The following is a 17,517-nucleotide window of genomic DNA, read 5'->3' as shown; positions in this document are numbered from 1 at the left end:
TGTATTTTAACTCTTCGCCATTCACGCCAAAAATAACCTAACAGAAAAGTCCCGGCTAAAGTGAGAGAGACAGAGATGATTCGAATGACACAGAAACAAACTGAGTCATAGAGAGGCAGGAAAAACATAGATTGTGAGGAAAACAGAGGGATGGTCAGAATCAGTGACATCTGTAGAAATACATCGAGAGTCAGAGAGAGCATGAATTGAGTAGTGGAACATATGCGCTGTAAATTGATTAACTGTCATTACCTGCCGGCCATTTTGTTATACCTGCAATGATTAATTTATTTATCCCACTGTTATTGCAGCGAATTTAATCACAATTGTGGTTCTCTCCCGGCGAAAATGCGGTCTCTCGCCGTGTATCTCTCGTTACCTGGTGGCCATGGCAGCGGCAGATCTACTGGTCCTGATATTTGATGTCATTCTGTATGAAATGAAAGGGTTTTATTTCCCATGTTCATTCCTGAACTATACTATCATCTGCAGTCTCAATAGCAGCCTGGCATTTGCTGCCATTGAATGTTCTGTCTGGTTAACCGTCGCCTTCACCTTTGATCGATTCATCGCCATTTGTTACCACAAGCTGAGAGTCAAATATTGCACTGAGAAAACTGCGGCTGTGATCATAACAACGGTGTGTGGGTTGAGCCTTTTACTAAACATTCCACTTTACTTTGCAAACGATTTTGGTGAAATAATTGATACCATACAATGGTTCTGCGTTGTAAAATCTACCTTCAACACCTTGCCCATTTGGATGGCTTACTGCTGGTTTCATGTTATTTTAACCCCATTCGCTCCATTTGTGTTGATTGCACTGCTCAATGCTCTGACCATCAGACACATTGTGCAGGCCAGTAGAGTCAGGAGGGGACTCCGAGGGAGTAAGACGGGTGAGAACCATAATGATCCAGAGATGGAGAACCGAAGGAAATCCATCATTTTACTGCTCACAATTGCAGGCAGCTTTATCCTGTTATGGATGGTAATTTTCCTCTATGAAATATGTGTACAAATTACAGATACTCAATTGTTCAGAACAGATTACGCAGATCCGTTTACCATCGTGGAACACAGTGGATATATGCTCCAGCGTTTGAGTTCCTGCACCAACACGGTTATTTATGCAGTGGCCCAGACTAAGTTCAGAGATGCATTAAAGAATGTGATTAAATATCCCTTTGCTCAGGTAATTAAGTTAATTAAATCAAATTAACAACATTACATTTAAACCATGACTCCCCATAGGAATGTAGGGACAGGAGCAGGCCATTTAGCCCCTTGATCCTGTTCTGCCATATCCATGGCCTAACTCCATATACCTGCCTTTGCCACATATCCCTTAATACCGTTGGTTAACAAAAAGCTATCAATCTCAGATTTAAAACTAACAATTGACCAAGCATCAATTGCCCTTTGCAGAAGAGAGTTCCAAACATCTACCAGTGTGTGTGGAAGTGGTTCCTAACTTCAGTCCTGAATGGCCTGGCTTTAATTTTACTACCATGCCACGAGTCCTTGACTGCCCAAACCAGTGGAAATTAACTCTATCTACCCTACCAGTTCCCCTTAATATTTTGAAAACTTTGATTAAACCACCTCTTAACCATCTAAATTCCACAGAATACAACCTTAGTTTGTGTAATCTCTCCTCGTAATTTAACCCTTGGAGTCCAAGTACCATTCTGGTAAATTTATGCTGCACTCGTCCAAGGCCAATAAATCCTTCCAACCGTGTGGTGTACTGAAGTTGTCATAGTACTCCAGGTGTTGTCTAACCAGGGCTGTGTACGGCTGCAGCATAACATATATCCCCGTATATTCCAATCCTCGACATATAAAGGCCTACTTTCCATTAGCTTTTTAAATTATTTCCTGCACCTGTTTAATGATGTTAATGATGTATGCACATGGACCCAAGTCTGCTTGGACCTCCACTGTTGCGAGCTTTAACCATTTAGAAAGTACTCTGTTATATCCTTTTTAATTCCAAAGTGAATGAACTCACATTTGCCTACGTTGATATCCATTTGCCACAGTTTTGCCCATTCACTTAATGTATTACTATCTCTTTCTAATTTTATGCTTCCATCTCAACTGCTTATAATACTGCCTATTTTTGTATTGTCAATGAACTTGGATATGTGGCTTCCTGTCCCATTATCTAAGTCGTGAATAAATATGGTGAATAGATAAGGATCAAGCACAGATCCTTGTATGACACCACTAATCACATCCTGCCAATTAGATTATCTGCCCATTATCCCGACTCTCTTTCTTCCACTGCTCAACCAATTTCCTAACCAGGTCAATAACTTGTCTTTAATTCCATGAGCTCCAAGTTTAACGAACAGTCTTTCATCAAGGACTTCAACAAATGCTTCTGGAAGTCCTATTTGTACCAACTGAAATGCAGCCTTATCTCTGATTGGCTCTCCAGACCTATTGCTGATTGGTCCCCTTGGAGGACAAGCCACACACTGAAGTTCCTCTGGAATGTGTAACTGGCACCACCCAGTCCAAATTCTGAGTGAATTTCCAATTTGTAATTCAATTCATTTTGACTTAAAAAGCCACAGAGGCTAGATCTCCCCAAAAACCACGACGTTCCAGCTGAACTCCATTACCCCAGTGTAAATAGATCCCTCCGCCAGCTGAAGACCCTTACCCCAGCACAAGATCTTACCCCCACCCCCCCATAGATTGGGGATTTTGTGCTGATTGTTAACATGTTTATTGGGTATGAAGTGAATCCACCCCGAGGATGTCCCTTGTAACACACGCACCAAGCTTGCACACACCAGGTGGTTGGAAGAACATGATCGTCTTTTCGGAGTTCCTTCTCTCCCCTCTGAGCCCCTCCCGCCCCCCCCCCCCCCACCTCCATGCTCTGTCTCTCTCCACCGCCCCCTCAAGCTCTCTCTCTGTGCTACCCAGCCCATGCTCTCTCTCTGCACCCTCCCCCAAGCACTCAATTTCTCTGCCCCCCCTCCAAAGCTCTCTCTTCCCACCCTCCAAATGTGCTCTCGCCCAAGCTCTCTCTCTGCCCTTCCAAGCTCTCTGCCACACCCCAAGCCATCTTCTCTCTCTCTGTCCCCAACCCCTCCAAGCGCTCTCATTCTCCCCATCCCACCCCAAGCTCTTTTTCTCCCTGACCCCCCAAAGTCCGCTCTCTCTATTGCGCTCTCCCACCGCCCTCCAAAGTTCTCTCTCTCTCGCTCTCTCTCCCCCCCAAACCCTCTTTCTTTCTGCCACCCCCAAGCTGTCTCTCTAAGCTCTCTCCCTCACCCCAAGCTCTATTTCCCTCTCTCCCCCGCAAAGCTCTCTCTCTCGTTCTCTCCCCCCCCCCCAACTCTCTTTCTCACTCTCTGACCCCACCTCCCCACCCCCGCAAGGCTCTCCCCTCCCAAGCTCTCTCTGGCCCCACACCCCAGCATTTTGTGCAGATTGTTAACATGTTTATTGGGTATGAAGTGAATCCACCCCAATGATGTCCCTTTTAACACACGCACCAAGCTTGCACACACCAGGTGGTTGGAAGAACATGATCCGTCTTTTCTGAGTTCCTGCTCTCCCCTCTAATTCCACCCCCCCCACCCCCAAAGCTCTCTCTTTCTCTCTCTTCCCCCCCACCGCCAAGTCATCTTCTCTCTGTCCCCAACCCCTCCAAACACTCTCTCACTCTTTCTCTCCCCACACCCCCAAGCTCTCTTTCTCCCCCCCCACCCACCCCCAGCTTTCTCTCCCACCCCCGCCCCCCAAGCTCTCTCTTTCTCTCTATACCGTCCCAAGCCATCTCTCTCTCTCTGCCCCCACCCAGGCCCAAGTGCTCTCTCTCCCTCCACCACCCCCCCAAGCTCTCTCTCTCTCGTCCCCCCGTCCCGCCTCCAAAGCTCTCTCTCTCTCGCTCTCCCTCCCTCCTAAACTCTCTTTCTCTCTGCCCCGTCTCCCCCCCTACCCCAGCTCTCGGGCCCCAGCCCCCAGTCTCTCTCTTCCTCCCCAGGCTCTCACTGCCCCCCAAGCTCTCTCTGTCTCCTCTCCCCTTCCCCCTCCCAAGATACTCTCTCTCTCTCTCTCTCTCTCTCTCTCTCTCCCACAAGCTTTCTCTCTCTCTCCTCCCACCCTCGAAGCTCTCTCTCCCCACTTCTCGCTGTCCCTGCCGCCTGCTCTCCCCACCTGCCTCTCGCTCTCCTCAGCACTGCGGGAGGCTCGGGCCGGCTCAGCACCCGCAGCCCACTCAGGACCAACTCGGGGCTCGGCGCTATGGGAGGCTCAGCGATACGTTGGGCTGCTCGGGCCTCGAGGCTGCTGCTGGATGAATTGGAGGCAACGTGGTGTTTGACTCATGCGCAGAAAAGGTTCGTAGGAATTGCACTGGGGGGTCGGAGTCAGTGTTATATGTCCTAACTCTCGCTTGAGACGCATGCGCAGAAGGGAGACTGAGTAGAAATCGTTCCTGCATATAAATAACATCCATAGACATTTTTCTGTTCAATCCCACATCTGCAAAAACATCAGTTAAGTTGGTCAGGCCTGACTTAACCTTTACAAAGCAATGCTGGCTCTCTGATCAGCATCTATGACCTTTTCCTATTGACCCACTCGCCAGAAGGATTTTCAAGGTGTTCAGTCACTCAATCATTAGTTATAGACTCTTGTAATTTTCCAACACCAGATGTTAGGCTAATTCTTTGGTTTCCCTCTCTCAATATTCTTAAATAGCGGACTGACATGCACAATTTTTTAATCTAAAAGTAACGGTTTCCAAATCGAGAGAACATTGGAAGATTATAGTTAGAGCATCTGCAATGTTCTCACTTACTTCCTTTATAACCCCGAGATGGAAACGATCTGGTCCTTGGGATTTGTCACCCGTTAGTTCCATTATTTTCTTCATTACTCGAACTTTGCTTACATTACTTTTGGTGAGTCCTGTCCATGATTCAATTTTAATTTTCTTGGGTTGTCCGGCAACTGTAAATGATGCAAAGTAATTATTCAACATGTCCACTATTTCCTTATTTTCATTTACAATGGTGCAGAAATTGGGGTCAGAGGTTTCCTGCGGGCGTCATCCTCAGATCTGCAAAAAAGGTACAAACTTACCTGCTGGTCCTGGAGATTCAGCGATTTGCGGTCCTGGGCCTCTATGCATAGGGCTGCATAGAGGTCCATGGATCCCAGGGACGCAGGCATTTTGTAAGTGTCCCTGGGATCACGTGGGCTTGCCCAACCAATCAAAGTTGGGGTATTCCCATTCATACTTGTGGTGAGTTCAGTATGTACAGAATGACCACAAGTGTGAATGGGAATACCCCCAACAATACACAAACACTTAAAATAAATTAAAAATATATCACATATTTACAATTAATCAAACTGGAATTTAATTAGCTATTTAAAACAAAAATTTTATTATTTGAAAAATAAATGTACATATTTGGGTCTAAAAATAAACTTACCTTATCTCACAGGTTTTTAAATGTTTAAATTATCGAAAAAAAAGTATTTTTCTGTCCTTTAAAAGTCTTACACAGGCGTAAGAATTTCACAGGCATTCGATGGACAGAAGTTGGGAAAATAACTCAAATCTCCTCCAGCAAATGCCCATTTCTGTTAGCATCGTATGATCTGTGGAGAGGATTGTTGACTGGTCACAAGTTCCGGGTTTAGATGCATGTGCAATGGATGCCGCTCATATGGCTGGCCCTTTGAGCATTGCATTAAATATTAAAATCCTCATATGCACCGGTATGGGCCGTGAATTCAGCCCCAATATCACTGTTATCAGTTGTCAAGGGCCCCAAATTGCTCCTGACCAGCCTCCTTTTCCAAATGCAATTGTAAAAAATTTGTGTTGTTCCTTCCAAGTTTCCCCAATCCCAATAACTGCACACAGCTGGTTCTCAGTATGTGTAACAGAACTTGCAGTGGGGCTTAAAGCTGGCACTGGTGAATTATGAGTTGGTGAGTCAGAGAGGCATGCTTGTGCAGCTGCAGCGGGGGCAGAAAGCAAGGAAGAGGTAGAAAGAAATTGAAAGATGACGTCACAGCCAAGGGGGTAAGTGATTGGCTGGTGATTGGTAAGTAGTTTTTCAATTTCTTTCTTTATCAGTCAGTAACCTTTTAACATTGTTGTTGCCCAATTAAGTTAATCCAAGGGTTAAGTCATAGCAGGAAAGCTCGGACACGTGTTATGCTCCTCCTGTACTATGTGGGAACTCCGGGACGCTTCTGGTGTCCCTGACGACTACGTGTGTGGGACGGACATCTGCCTGCAGAGCCTGACGGACCGCATTGTGGCACTGGAGCTGTGGGTGGATTCACTCTGGAGCATGCACGATGCTGAGAATGACGTGAATAGTACGTTTAGCGAGTTGGTCTCACCGCAGGTAAAGGGTACACAGCCAGATAGTAAATGGGTGACCAACAGGAAGAGCAGTGCAAGGAAGGTAGTGCAGGAGTCCCCTGTGGTAACCCCTCTGCAAAACAGATACACCGCTTTGGGTACTGTTGGGGGGGATGACTCTTCAGGGGGAGACAACAGCAGCGAAGTTCATGGCACCGTGGGTGGCTCTGCTGCACAGGAGGGCAGTAAAAAGAGTGGGAGAGCGATAGTGATAGGGGATTCAATTGTAAGGGGAATAGATAGACGTTTTTGCGGCCACAACCGAGAGTCCAGGATGGTATGTTGCCTCCCTCGTGTTAGGGTCAAGGATGTCTCAGAGCGGGTGCAGGACATTCTGAAAAGGGAGGGTGAACAGCCAGTTGTCGTGGTGCACATTGGTAACAACGATATAGATAAAAAAACAGGATGAGGTCCTATGAGAAGAATTTAGGGAGCTTGGAGCCAAATTAAAAAGTAGGACCTCAAAAGTAGTAATCTCAGGATTTCTACCAGTGCCACGTGCTTGTCAGAGTAGGAATCGCAGGATAGCTCAGATGAATGCATGGCTTGAGGAGTGGTGCAGAAGGGAAGGATTCAAATTCCTGGGACATTGGAACCGGTTCTGGGGGAGGTGGGACCAGTACAAACCGGGCGGTCTGCACTTGGGCAGGACCGGAACCAATGTCCTACGGGGAGTGTTTGCTAGTGCTGTTGGGGAGGAGTTAAACTAACATGGCAGGGGGATGGGAACCTATGCAGGGAGGCAGAGGGAAATAAAAGGGAGACAGAGGCAAACGATAGAAAGGAGATAGTAAAAGTGGAGGGCAGAGAAATCCAAGGCAAAAAATAAAAAGGGCCACATTACAGCAAAATTCTAAAGGGGCAAAGTGTGTTAAAAAGACAAGCCTGAAGGTTCTGTGCCTCAATGCGAGGAGTATTCGGAATAAGGTGGACGAATTAACTGCACAGATAGCAGTTAATGGATATGATGTAATTGGCATCACGGAGACATGGTTCCAGGGTGACCAAGGCTGGGAACTTAACAACCAGGGGTATTCAACATTTAGGAAGGATAGACGGAAAGGAAAAGGAGGTGGGGTGGCGTTACTGATTAAAGAGAAAATTAATGCAATCGTAAGGAAGGACATTGGCTTGGATGATGTGGAATCGGTATGGGTGTAGCAACGGAATACCAAAGGGCTGAAAATGCTGGTGGGAGTTGTGTACAGACCACCAAACAGTAGTAGTGTGGTTGGGGACAGCGTCAAACAAGAAATAAGGCATGTGTGCAATAAAGGTACAGCAGTTATCATGGGCGACTTTAATTTACATGTAGGTTGGGCTAACCAAACTGGTAGCAATGCAGTGGAGGAGGATTTCCTGGAGTGTATTAGTGAAGACAAATGTAGGTCCCTTGCAGTCGGACTCAGTTGAATTTATAATAGGGAACAAAGAAATGGTAGACCGATTGAACAAATACTTTGTTTCTGTCTTCACGAAGGAAGACACAAATAACCTTCTGGATGTACTAGGGGACCGAGGGTCAAGAGAGAAGGAGGAACTGAAGGATATCCTTATTCGGCGGGAAATTGTGTTTGGGAAATTGATGGGATTGAAGGTCGATAAATCCCCGGGGCCTGATTGTCTGCATCCCAGAGTACTTAAGAAGTGGCCCTAGAAATAGTGGATGCATTGGTGATCATTTTCCAACAGTCTATCAACTCGGGATCAGTTCCCATGGACTGGAGGGTAGCGAATGTAACACCACATTTTAAAAAAGGAGGGAGAGAGAAAACAGGTAATTATAGACCTGTTAGCCTGACATCAGTGGTGGGGAAAATGTTGGAATCAATCATTAAGGATGAAATAGCAGCGCATTTGCAAAGCAGTGACAGGATTGGGCCAAGTCAGCATGGATTTATGAAGGGGAAATTATGCTTGACAAATCTTCTGGAATTTTTTGAGGATGTAACTCGTAGAGTGGACAAGGGAGAACCAGTGGATGTGATGTATTTGGACTTTCAAAAGGCCTTTGACAAGGTCCCACATAAGAGATTGGTGTGCAAAATCAAAGCACATTGTATTGGGGGTCATGCACTGGCATGGATAGAGAATTGGTTGGCAGACAGGAAGCAGAGATTCGGGACAAACGGGTCCTTTTCGAAATGGGAGGCAGTGACTAGTGGAGTGCCGCAGGGCTCAGTGCTGGGACCCCAGCTCTTTACAATACACATGAATGATTTGGATGAAGGAATTGAATGTAATATCTCCAAGTTTGCAGTTGACACTAAACTGGGTGGTGGTGTGAGCTGTGGGGAGGATGCTCAGAGGCTGCAGGGTGATTTGGGCAGGTTAGGTGAGTGGGCAAATGCATGGCAGATGCAGTATAATGTGGATCAATGTGAGGTTACCCACTTTGGAGGCAATAACAGGAAGGCAGAATATTATCTGAATGGTGGCAGATTAGTAAAAGGGGAGGTGCAACGAGACCTGTGTGTCATTGTTCATCAGTCATTGAAAGTTGGCATACAGATAAAGCAGGCGGTGAAGAAGGCAAATGGCATGTTGGCCTTCATAGCTAGGGGATTTGAGTATAGGAGCAGGGAGGTCTTACTGCAATTGTACAGGGCCTTGGTGAGGCCTCAATTGGAATATTGTGTTCCGTTTTGGTCTCTTAATCTGAGGAAGGACATTCTTGCTATTGAGGGAGTGCAGCGAAGGTTCACCAGACTGATTCCAGGGATGGCTGGACTGACGTATGAGGAGTGACTGGTTCAACTGGGCCTTTATACACTGGAGTTTAGAAGAATGAGAGGGGATCTCATAGAAACGTATAAGATTCTGACGGGACGGGACAGGTTAGATGCGGGAAGAATATTCCCGATGTTGGGGAAGTCCAGAGCCAGGGGACACAATCTTAGGATAAGGGGTAGGCCATTTAGGACTGAGATGAGGAGAAACTTCTTAACTCAGAGTTGTTAAGCTGTGGAATTCCCTGCCGCAGAGAGTTGTTGATGCTAGTTTATTGGATATATTCAAGAGGGAGTTAGATATGGCTCTTACAGCTAAAGGGATCGAGGGGTATGGAGAGAAAGCAGGAAAGGGGTACTGAGGTGAATAATCAGCCGTGATCTTATTGAATGGTGGTGAAGGCTCGCAGGGCTGAATGGCCTACTCCTGCACCTATTTTCTATGTTTCTATGACAGTTTAAATACTGGCATCCGTCAGTAAATGTCTTCCACAGAAAAGCACCCACCTCATCACATACCGTTCCGGGTCTGTCAATTAACAGTCAGATATAGTGGTCATGAATTTTAGTAACCACAGTAACCAGGCGCTCTTTAAGGGTGAAAATAACGATTTGAAAACATGTTTCCTCACCCTATCCTTTCACCTCCCTGAATGATTGACGATTACTGTCCCATGTCACACTCTGTTGGCCAGTCTTCAGGTTGAGTCTTTCCAGTGAGTGCTGGCCGGCCATTGTAAGGAGGCCTGTTGCAGCCCCTCTACTGCTGTTCCTACTGAGACCTGATAACTCAGCTCAGACCAGGGATAGAACCTGGGGCCCCCCTTGTCTGTGTAAAGGAGAATTACCACTTTGGTGATTTGAGCACTGCCCAGGAGCACAGATTGTAAAACCACGCCATCAACTCATGTTTCTCCATCCACTATTTTAAGCCTGGGAAGTTAAAGCATGAATTTCCAATCTGACGGCTGAGGTTCTGGGCCCGGTGTGTTATGTCAGTAAATTAGCCCTGTGGTGTTTGTAAGGTGGGTGATTAAAAATAAAATCAATGCGAAATATTAACCATTTCTGAATATCAATCATTTCATTATGTTTCTCATAAATATCTCAAAATGCATCAAGTACAATCATTTGGACATAGTGAGTACTGTTTTATAGACGGTTATCCTGTACACCGTGGGACCTCACAAACAGCCTGGGCAGCTGTAGGGTTGAGTTAATAGGCATGAGGTAAAGGGGAGAAAGGAAGGCCGGGTTTCCTGCTCCTACTTTTACAGAGTGTCTCTGTACATCTGATGAGGTGTGATTGACCTGCACTGGCCTCCAGCCCCTGAATATCTAATTGAAACTAAAGTCTATGGGCCCAAGTTTCCACATGATTCGCGCCTGATTTTTAGGAGCAACTGGTGGAGAACGGACTATTTTAGAAATCGCAATTCTCCACATTTTTTTTTCTGCAGTTCTAGTCAGGTAGAACAGTTCTAGTTTAGAACAGAATTTTTTCTTCAAAAGGGAGCGTGTCCGGCCACTGACGCCTGATTTGAACGTTTCCACATTGAAAATGTACTCCAAACTAAAGTAGAATGGAGCCAGTGAAGATTTTTGTAGAACGGAAAAAACCTGTTCTACACATTAAAAAATCAGGCGCAGGTTACAAATTAGGCGTCCAGAACGAGGTGGGGGGGAGAGGGGGGGAAGGGAACTCATTAAATTCGATAATAAATCCTTATTTATACTTCTACAAATATTATACAAATAAGTCCAACCTGAATAAACATTTATAAGCCAAGAAAAGATTAAATAAACCATTTTCCTACCTGTGTGAAAGTGCTTCAGCCAGGGAGAATTCTGCAACCGTTCGTGCCGCTGAGAGCGAGAGGGAGGGAGAGAGAGAGCGGGGGGGACGAGGGAGAGAGAGAGAGAGGGGAGGGAGAGAGATAGAGGAGGGAGAGAGAGGGAGGGGGGGGAGAGAGTGGAGGGGGGGAGAGAGAGGGGTCGGGGGAGAGAGAGGAGGGGGAGAGAGGAGGGGGGGAGAGAGAGGAGGGGGGGGAGAGAGAGAGGAGGGTGGAGAGAGAGGAGGGGGAGGGGGAGGGGACGGGGGGAGAGGGAGGGAGAGAGAGAGAGAGAGCGGGCGGGGGCGGGTCGGGGAACAGGAGCGCGGGTCGGGTCAGTCGAGGGGGGGCGCGGATGTCGGGTCGGGTCTGCTCGGCGGGGGGGGGCGCGGGTGTCAGGTCGGCGGGGGGTGGGAGCGGGTGTCTGGTCGGGGGGGGTAGCGGGTGTCTGGTCAGCAGGGGGGGGACCGGGTGTCTGGTCGGGTCTGGTCGGCGGGGGGAGGGGGGGTGAAGCGGGGGTCTGGTCGGCGGGTGGGGTGGGCAGCGGGTCTGGTCGGGGGGGGGAGCGGGTGTCTGGTCGGGGGGGTGGGGAGCGGGTGTCTGGTCAGGTCTGGTCGGTCGGGGGGGGTGGAGCGGGTGTCTGGTCGGGGGGGGTGGGGAGCGGGTGTCTGGTCTATGGGGGGTGGGGAGCGGGTCTGGTCGGTGGTGGGGGGGGAAGCGGGTCTCTGGTCAGGGGGGTGGGGAGCGGGTGTCTGGTCGGGGGGGGTGGGGAGCGGGTCTGGTTGGTGGGGGTGGGTAGCGGGTGTCTGGTCGGTGGGGGGGGAGCAGGTGTTTGGTCGGGGGAGGGGAGCGGGTGTCTGGTCGGCGGGGGGAGGGGGAAGCGGGGGTCTGGTCGGCGGGGGGAGGGGGAAGCGGGGTTCTGGTCGGGGGGGGGTGGGTGTCTGGTCGGCGGGGGGGGGGAGCGGGTGTCTGGTCGGCGGGGGCGGGTGCGGGTGTCTGGTCGGAGGGGGTTGGGTGCGGGTCTGGTCGGGGGGGGTGGGGAGCGGGTCTGGTTGGGCGGGGGGCAGCGGGTGTCTGGTCGGCGGGGAACGGGTGTCTGGTCGGCGGTGGGGGGGGGGGGAAGCGGGGGTCTGATCGGGGGTGGTGGGGAGCGGGTCTGGTCGGCGGGGGGAGGGGGGGGAAGCGGCTGTCTGGTCGGCGGAGGGGGGGGAGCGGGTGTCTGGTCTGGGGCGGGGGTGGGGAGCGGGTCTGGTCGGGGAGGGGAGCGGGTGTCTGGTCGGGGGGGGCGCGGGTGTCTGGTCGGCGAGGGGGAGCGGGTATTGTCGGCGGGGAGGGGAGCGGGTGTCTGGTCGGCGAGGGTGGGTGGGGAGCGGGTTTGGTCGGGGGGGGGAGCGGGTGTCTGGACGTGGGGGGGGAATGGGTGCCTGGTCGTGGGGGGGTGGGGAGCGGGTCTGGTCGGGGGGGGGAAGCGGGGGTCTGGTCGGCGGGGGGGGGGAGCGGGTGTCTGGTTGGTGGGGGGGGGGAGCGGGTGTCTGGTCGGGGGGGTGCGGAGCGGGTGTCTGGTTGGTGGGGGGGGGAGCGGGTGTCTGGTCGGGGGGGGGTGGGGAGCGGGTCTGGTCGGGGGGGGGGAGCGGGTGTCTGGTCAGCGGGGGGGGGAGCGGGTGTCTAGTCGGCGGGGGGGGGGGAGCGGGTGCCTGGTCGGCGGGGGGGTGGGAGCGGGTGTCTGGTCGGCGGGGGGGGGAGCGGGTGTCTGGTCGGCGGGGGTGGGTGGGGAGCGGGTTTGGTCGGGGGGGGAGCGGGTGTCTGGACGTGGGGGGGGAATGGGTGCCTGGTCGTGGGGGGGTGGGGAGCGGGTCTGGTCGGGGGGGGGAGCGGGGGTCTGGTCGGCGGGGGGGGGGAGCGGATGTCTGGTTGGTGGGGGGGGGGGAGCGGGTGTCTGGTCGGGGGGGTGGGGAGCGGGTGTCTGGTTGGTGGGGGGGGGAGCGGGTGTCTGGTCGGGGGGGGTGGGGAGCGGGTCTGGTCGGGGGGGGGGACGGGTGTCTGGTCGGTGGGGGGGGGGAGCAGGTGTCTGGTCGGGGGGGCGGGGAGCGGGTGTCTGGTTGGTGGGGGGGGGAGCGGGTGTCTGGTCGGGGGGGGGGGGTGGGGATCGGGTCTGGTCGGGGGGCGGAGCGGGTGTCTGGTCAGCGGGGGGGGGGAGCGGGTGTCTGGTCGGCGGGGGGGGGGGGAGCGGGTGCCTGGTCGGCGGGGGGGGGGAGCGGGTGTCTGGTCGGCGGGGGGGGGAGCGGGTGTCTGGTCGGGGGGGGTGGGGAGCGGGTCTGGTCGGCGGGGGTGGGGAGCGGGTCTGGTCATGGGGGGGGAGCGGGTGTCTGGTCAGCGGAGGGGGGGAGCGGGTGCCTGGTCGGTGGGGGGGGGGAACGGGTGTCTGGTCGGCGGGGGCAGGGAGCGGGTGTCTGGTCGGCGGGGGGGGGAGCGGGTGTCTGGTCGGCGGGGGGGGGGGGCGAGCGAGTGTCGGGTCTGGTCGGGGGGGGGGGAGCAGGAGCTGGCCGTGGGAGGAGCCTCATTGACGCAGCCCCAGTGAGGCCATTTAGCCAGGGCTAGGGGCTGCGTGCTTCGGGCCCCTCCCACACAGTTCGGCGCCTGGAGCTACTGCACTTGCGTGCCGACTGTAGCGCGCATGTGCAGAGGTCCCGGCACTGGTTTCAGCGCCGGGACCTGTCTCCGCACCCCCACAGCTCGTGCTGACTGCGCCTTGGGCCAGAAGACCTGCAAGTCGGTGGAGAATACCAAGGATTTTTCTAGGCGCCGTTTTTTTTCTTGTGGAAACTTGGGCCCTATGTGTCATCAATCTGTCATAATGTACTGGCTGCAGTGCTACCCGAATTCATACTATGAGCTGTCAATCACCAAAGACATCAATGTCGGAGCTGGGCTCAGGCCCTGCAAGTCAAGCAGCAATGTTTCAAATTCTTTAACAACATCAGTGAGTCTTTTCCAGTTAAATTCTGGGGAATTGCTCCCTGAGAGGGCAGAGGCAGACAAAATGGGAAGAATGTTGAAGGAATCCCCAGTTGACACTTGACATACATTGTGTGAATCTGGAATTCATTTAATTGTGACCAAAATATTGCAATTTTTAGCTGGTTCCTTCGATGCTTTCTTTTATCTGTCTATCTTGCATTACTTGTGATGGTACCTTTCATCAAATCTGTCGAATTGCATCAGAAGGAACAAAAACCTCTTCAGAAAAAGCTGCAGGATTACTGTGCGGTTTATCAAAGTTTGTTTTCAGTTGTGTCATGGTGGTGCAGTGGTAAGCATGGTTGCCTACCAAGCAGTTGACCTGAGTTCGATACCCAGCCATCACATTTGTCAATTTCTACTTGAGGATGAAATGAACCTCTGATGACTCTGGTTGCAAGCAGTTCTTGCAGCAGCATCTCAAGGATTTTGTTGAGCAACCTGTTTTCAAAGGGTCATGTACGAATGCTTGCAATGCAAAGTCTACGTGTCATCAATCTGTCATAATGGACAGGCGACAGTGCTTCCCGAATGCATACTATGAGCTGTCAATCTACAAAGACATCAATGTCGGAGCTGGGCTCAGGTTCTGCAAGTCAAGCAGCAGTGTTTCAAATTCTTTAACAACATCAGTGAGTCATTTCCAGTTAAATTCTGTGGAATTGCTCCCTGAGAGGGCAGAGGCAGAAAAAATGGGAAGAATGTTGAATGAATCTCCAGTTGACACTTGACATACATTGTGTGAATCTGGAATTCATTTAATTGTGACCAAAATATTGCAATTTTTAGCTGGTTCCTTCGATGCTTTCTTTTATCTGTCTGTCTTGCATTACATGTGATGTAACCTTTCATCAAATCTGTCGAATTGCATCAGAAGGCACAAAAACTGCTTCAGAAAAAGCTGCAGGATTACTGTGCGTTTTATCAAAACTTGCTTTCAGTTGTGTGATGGTGATGCCGTGGTAAGCATGGTTGTCTTCCAAGCAATTGACCTGTGTTCAATTGCCGGCTATCACATTTGTCAATTTCTACTTCAGGATGAAATGATCCTCTGGTTGCAAGCAATTCTTTCAGAAGCATCTCAACGATTTTGTTGAGCAACCTGTTTTCAAATGGTCATGCATGAATGCTTTCAATGCAAAGTCTACGTGTCATCAATCTGTCATAATGGACAGGCGACAGTGCTTCCCGAATGCATACTATGAGCTGTCAATCTACAAAGACATCAATGTCGGAGCTGGGCTCAGGCTCTGCAAGTCAAGCAGCAGTGTTTCAAATTCTTTAACAACATCAGTGAGTCATTTCCAGTTCTATTCTGGGGAATTGCTCTGTGAGAGGGCAGAGGCAGACAAAATGGGAAGAATGTTGAAGGAATCCCCAGTTGACACTTGACATACATTGTGTGAATCTGGAATTCATTTAATTGTGAGCAAAATATTGCAATTTTTAGCTGGTTCTTTCGAAGCTTGCTTTTATCTGTCTACCTTGCATTCCATGTGATGTAACCTTTCATCAAATCTGTCGAATTGCATCAGAAGGAACAAAAACTGCTTCACAAAAAGCTGCAGGATTACTGTGCGGTTTATCAAAACTTGCTTTCAGTTGTGTGATGGTGATGCCGTGGTATGCATGGTTATCTTCCAAGCAGTTGGCCTGGGTTCGATACCCAGCCATCACATTTGTCAATTTCTACTTCAGGATGAAATGAACCTCTGATGACTCTGGTTGCAAGCAGTTCTTACAGCAGCATATCAAGGATTTTGTTGAGCAACCTGTTTTCAAAGAGTCATGTACGCATGCTTGCAATGCAAAGTCTGCGTGTCATCAATCTGTCATAATGTGCTGGCTACAGTGCTACCTGAATTCATACTATGAGCTGTTAATCACCAAAGACATCAATGTCGGAGCTGGGCTCAGGCACTGCAAGTCAAGCAGCAGTATTTCAAATTCATTAACAACATCAGTGAGTCATTTCCAGTTAAATTCTGTGCAATTGCTCCCTGAGAGGGCAGAGGCAGAAAAAATGGGAAGAATGTTGAATGAATCTCCAGTTGACACTTGACATACATTGTGTGAATCTGGAATTCATTGAATTGTGACCAAAATATTGCAATTTTTAGCTGGTTCCTTCGATGCTTTCTTTTATCTGTCTATCTTGCATTACATGTGATGTTACATTTCATCAAATCTGTCGAATTGCATCAGAAGGAACAAAAACTACTTCAGAAAAAGCTGCAGGATTACTGTGCGGTTTATCAAAACTTGCTTTCAGTTGTGTGATGGTGGTGCAGTGGTAAGCATGGTTGCCTTCCAAGCAGTTGACCTGGGTTTGATTCCCAGCCATCACATTTGTCAATTTCTGCTTGAGGATGAAATGAACCTCTGGTTGCAAGCAGTTATTGCAGCAGCATTTCAGAGATTTTGTTGAGCAACCTGTTTCAGAGGGTCACGTACGAATGCTTGCAATGCAAAGTCTATTTGTCATCACTCTGTCATAATGTATTGGCTGCAGTGCTACCCGAATACATAGTATGAGCTGTCAATGACCAAAGACATCAATGTCGGAGCTGGGCTCATGCCCTGCAAGTCAAGCAGCAGTGTTTCAAATTCTTTAACAACATCAGTGAGTCATTTCCAGTTAAATTCTGGGGAATTGCTCCCTGAGAGGGCAGAGGCAGACAAAATGGGAAGAATGTTGAAGGAATCCCCAGTTGACACTTGACATACATTGTGTGAATCTGGAATTCATTTAATTGTGACCAAAATATTTGTGACCAATTTTTAGCTGGTTCATTCGATGTTTTCTTTTATCTGTCTATCTTGCATTTCTTGTGATGGTACCTTTCATCAAATCTGTCGAATTGCATCAGAAGGAACAAAAACCTCTTCAGAAAAAGCTGCAGGATTACTGTGCGGTTTATCAAAGTTTGTTTTCAGTTGTGTCATGGTGGTGCAGTGGTAAGCATGGTTTCCTTCCCAACTGTTGACCTGGGTTCGATTCCTAGCCATCACATTTATCAATTTCTACTTGAGAATGAAATGAACATCTGATGACTCGAGTTGCAAGCAGTTATTGCAGCAGCATCTCAAGGATTTTGTTGAGCAATCTGTTTTCAAAGGGTCATGTCCGAATGCTTGCAATGCAAAGTCGACGTGTCAACAATCTGTCATAATGTACTGGCTACAGTGCTACCCAAATTCATAGTATGAGCTGTCAATGACCAAAGACATCAATGTCGGAGCTGGGCTCAGGCCCTGCAAGTCAAGCAGCAGTGTTTCAAATTCTTTAACAACATCAGTGAGTCATTTCCAGTTAAATTCTGGGGAATTGCTCCCTGAGAGGGCAGAGGCAGACAAAATGGGAAGAATGTTGAAGGAATCCCCAGTTGACACTTGACATACATTGTGTGAATCTGGAATTCATTTAATTGTGAGCAAAATATTGCAATTTTTAGCTGGTTCTTTCGAAGCTTTCTTTTATCTGTCTATCTTGCATTCCATGTGATGTAACCTTTCATCAAAT

General features: G+C 49.6%; 2 non-coding genes and 1 pseudogene across 2 annotated transcripts; all 3 read left to right on the top strand.

Annotated features, from left to right (window-relative positions):
* Positions 1 to 17,517, top strand: part of LOC139230206 (nuclear factor 7, brain-like) — a 926,603-nt pseudogene that overhangs the window by 309,734 nt on the left and 599,352 nt on the right.
* trnag-acc (transfer RNA glycine (anticodon ACC)) lies at positions 14,270 to 14,341 on the top strand. Its single transcript has one exon. It is a non-coding gene; the product is annotated as a tRNA-Gly (tRNA).
* On the top strand, positions 16,271 to 16,342 carry trnag-ucc (transfer RNA glycine (anticodon UCC)). The gene has a single exon. It is a non-coding gene; the product is annotated as a tRNA-Gly (tRNA).

This window comes from Pristiophorus japonicus, chromosome 19 (assembly GCF_044704955.1).
Source record: "Pristiophorus japonicus isolate sPriJap1 chromosome 19, sPriJap1.hap1, whole genome shotgun sequence".
NCBI lineage: Eukaryota > Metazoa > Chordata > Chondrichthyes > Pristiophoridae > Pristiophorus > Pristiophorus japonicus.
Note: the sequence above shows the minus strand (reverse complement) of the source record. Positions and strands in the feature narration are given on the sequence as shown.